The 3,396-nt window shown below is 40.3% G+C and overlaps 1 non-coding gene across 1 annotated transcript; it reads left to right on the top strand.

The window, feature by feature from the left end:
* The first annotated feature begins 898 nt into the window (after positions 1–898).
* LOC148548330 (small nucleolar RNA R71) lies at positions 899–1,005 on the top strand. The gene has a single exon (XR_015897066.1). It is a non-coding gene; the product is annotated as a small nucleolar RNA R71 (small nucleolar RNA).
* The last annotated feature ends 2,391 nt before the right edge of the window (positions 1,006–3,396 follow it).

Here is a 3,396-nt window from a genome sequence, read left to right as displayed (position 1 = left end):
TAGGGTGATGGCATTAATGCCACCCTTTGGATTGGGTAATGGTTGAGAGGGGATTTCACTGGAGCTCAAGGGCTGGTTATTGGAGTTATTCATTGATCCAATCTGTGAGACAAGAGCTTGCAAAGTAGAGTTCAGACCATTTAGTGTAGCATAAAGGTTATTTTCCATGGTCTGTTGTCTCCGATCAATAGATTATAGTAAGTCATCATTAGAAGATGAGGAAGGATAAGTAATTTGAGAGGTCTGTTGTTGGATATTCTGTGGTCCTTGGGATTGCCTCAGGTGGGGTGCTCTATAGGGCTGGTTCTGGTTCTGCTGCCTGTTGTTATTATTATTCCACCTCTGATTTCCCTGATTGTCTCTGCCTCCTCTGTTGTTGTTGTCCCTCCAATTCTGGTTAGAATTGTCCTGCCATCCATGGCTGTAATTGCCACCTTGATTGTACCCTTGGTTGGGGCGGTCATAGAAGTTATGAGTGGCTGCCACGGTGTTGTCTTCCTGCTGGAGCTGCGGACATTCATCAGTATAATGGCTATAATTAGCACAGATTCCATAAACTCTCTGTGGGACTAACTGTTGGCTTTGTTGTGGTGGAGAAGGTTGAGCTTGCTGAACTTGTTGTTGATTCAATTGCATCTGCTTCAGCAAGTTGGTCATTTCACAGATACTCTGAGTTAGAGCAGCAGTCTCTCTGCTAGAGGATACTTCTACAACGGCTTTTGAACGGCCTTGTTTCTGCCTGTGATTCCGAGTAGATTCAGCTAAGTCGCTGATGAATTGCCATGCCTCATCAGTGGTCTTGTACTTTTTCATAGACCCATTGCTAGCACTTTCCAATGTGGTCTTATCTTGGGGCCTCATGCCCTGTGTGACATAACCGAGTAATACTATCTTGTCAATCATATGGTGGGGGCAAGCTTCCAAAAGATTATTGAAGCGCTCCCAATACTCATAGAGAGTTTCAGAATCATCCTGAACAATCATGGAAATATCTTTTCTCACTTTATCAGTAACTTCAGCTGGAAAGAATTTTTCCAAGAATTCCCTTCTAAGTGTATTCCAGTTGGATACAGTTGCTGCAGGTTGAGTGTAGTACCACTCTCTTGCCTTTCCCTCAAGAGAAAACGGGAAAGCCTTCAGCAAAATTGAAGTTTCATCTGCACCATCACGCCTGACAGTAGAACAGGCTGCTTGAAAATCTCTCAGGTGCTTGATAGGCTCTTGAGCAGGTAAGCCATGAAACTTGGGCATCAAATTGAGCAGTGCAGTCTTTATTTCAAAGTCTGTAGCCATCGCTGGGTGATGCGCTTGAAACGGTTGCATTGTAAAATCAGGGGCTCCAGCCTCCTGGATAGTAACTCTCCTAGGTGCTGCCATGTCACCTACACATAAATCAACCGAATCAGTAGAACGGGGGCTGGTTTCTTCCTCAAATGACATTTCAGATTCGCCCTTTGAGAGGACTAACCGATGCCGAGCTTGCCTTATTTGTGAAATAGTTCTTTCAATCTCAAGATCGAATACTGGCAAGCTTGGATCAGGAAGTGAACGCGTCATCTAGCGAAAGAAACAAGCAGCTCATAGTAGCAAGATAAAATAAAATGCAAATAAATAAATTCCTATTAATAACTTTAGCACTCTATTGCAACTCCCCGGCAACGACGCCAAAAATTGACGTGGCAGAAATTGGCGAATTAAGAATTGTTATGAGATATGCGTTGCAAGTATAGTTCTTAATCAACCAGAAATCTTCTTATCAATTTAGAAGGGTTGTCACAAAAATTAAAATTAAAATACTGGGAGTATGAATCCCAGGTCGTCTCCCAACGAGTTGCAGAAAGGTGTGCTATTTTATTAATCAGATGTTTTCAAAAAGAGTTTGAGTTGAATAAACAGGAAATTAAATTAGAGAAATTAAATAATTTAAATAGAAGCCTTGACTGGGAGTAGATTAGTTGGAAGCCCTATTCTTGTTGCAGTACTCTCAAGATTAATTGATAATTGAAGGTTGTTTTGTTTAGTTATCCTTTACTAGGTAAGGGAAGGTCAAACAAGTTGGAATGCTGTTTCTATTCACAAGTCACAATCCGCTCAATTGAAAAGGATTAGTGTCAGTGATTAGAGAGCACTCCAACAATAAACCCAATTATAATTTTTCTTTTAAGTACCCCAACTCAAAGGTTTCTTTCAATCAACTCCCCATCAAGTTAAGGAACTACTCGCTCATTGTGAATGTAGAACTCATAACATAAGAAAGGGAATTAAAGGAAGACATGATAAATAAAACTCAAAGGAATCAATTAAAAATAAAAGTAATTCTTGTATTAATAAATTCTAAAATAATCCAATAGTAAAATTGAGTAAATTAAAGGACATGGAAGAGTAAAGCCAAGTTAAGAAAACGAACTAGAATGACGAAGTCTTGATGAGGTAATAACTCTTCTCAATAGCCCAATGCAAAGAGCAAAATAAAATCCTAAGAATTATGAATATGTAGAGAGAAAAAACCTAGAGGAGGAGTAAAAATAGATCTAATAAAACTAAAAACTGTGTAGAATGAATGTTGTTGTTGGTTTCTACATGTTCTCTGGCTCTAGTATGCTTTTCCGGGCCGAGAACAGGGTCAAAGTAGGGCCCAAAATTGCCCCCAGCGATTCTGCAGATTATGCAGATCGCGCACGTCACGTGATCGCGTCATTCATGCGGATGCATCATTCAGCGTTTTGCTTTTCCATGCGGGCGCGTCGTCCACGCCTCCGCGTCACTTATGCTATTCCAATCCACGCGGTTGCGTGAGCCATGCGGCCGTGTCACTGCAAATTCCTCTCTCTCGCGCGGTCGCGTGAGCCATGCGGCCGCGTCACTTCTCGCTGGTCATCTCCTCAATTTCTTGTATTCCTTCCATTTTTGCAAGCTTCCTTTCCAATCTCCAATTTATTCATGCCCTATAAAGCCTGAAACACTTAACACATAGATCACGGCATCGAATGGAATAAACGAGAATCAAAATACATAATTAAAAGTCTCTAGGAAGTAAGTTTTCAATCATAAAGCATCTTTAGGAAGGAATTACAAATGCATGCTTATTTAATGAATAAATGGGTAAAGATCATGATAAAACCACACAATTAAACACAATATAAACCATAAAATAGTGGTTTATCATAGAGCCTGGGGAGTGGACTGACTATGCTTTACTGCATACTCTGCTTGTGTGTCTCATGCCGTTTGGGTATCTTAAAGATACATTTGGCATGAATGTCTATGAGTGCTCATTTTGGAAATATTCGTGCTTAACTTGAGATATTAAGATTGATCACCTTAATTTTAATTGTTTGGTGCGGATAAGACCTCAATGACTCTGAATAGGCATTGTTTAATCGAGTTCTGAATGAC

This window comes from Arachis ipaensis, chromosome B8 (assembly GCF_059453495.1).
Source record: "Arachis ipaensis isolate K30076 ecotype BB chromosome B8, ASM5945349v1, whole genome shotgun sequence".
Taxonomy (NCBI): domain Eukaryota; kingdom Viridiplantae; phylum Streptophyta; class Magnoliopsida; order Fabales; family Fabaceae; genus Arachis; species Arachis ipaensis.
The sequence above is the reverse complement of the archived record's forward strand: the minus strand, read 5'-3'. Positions and strand labels throughout refer to the sequence as shown.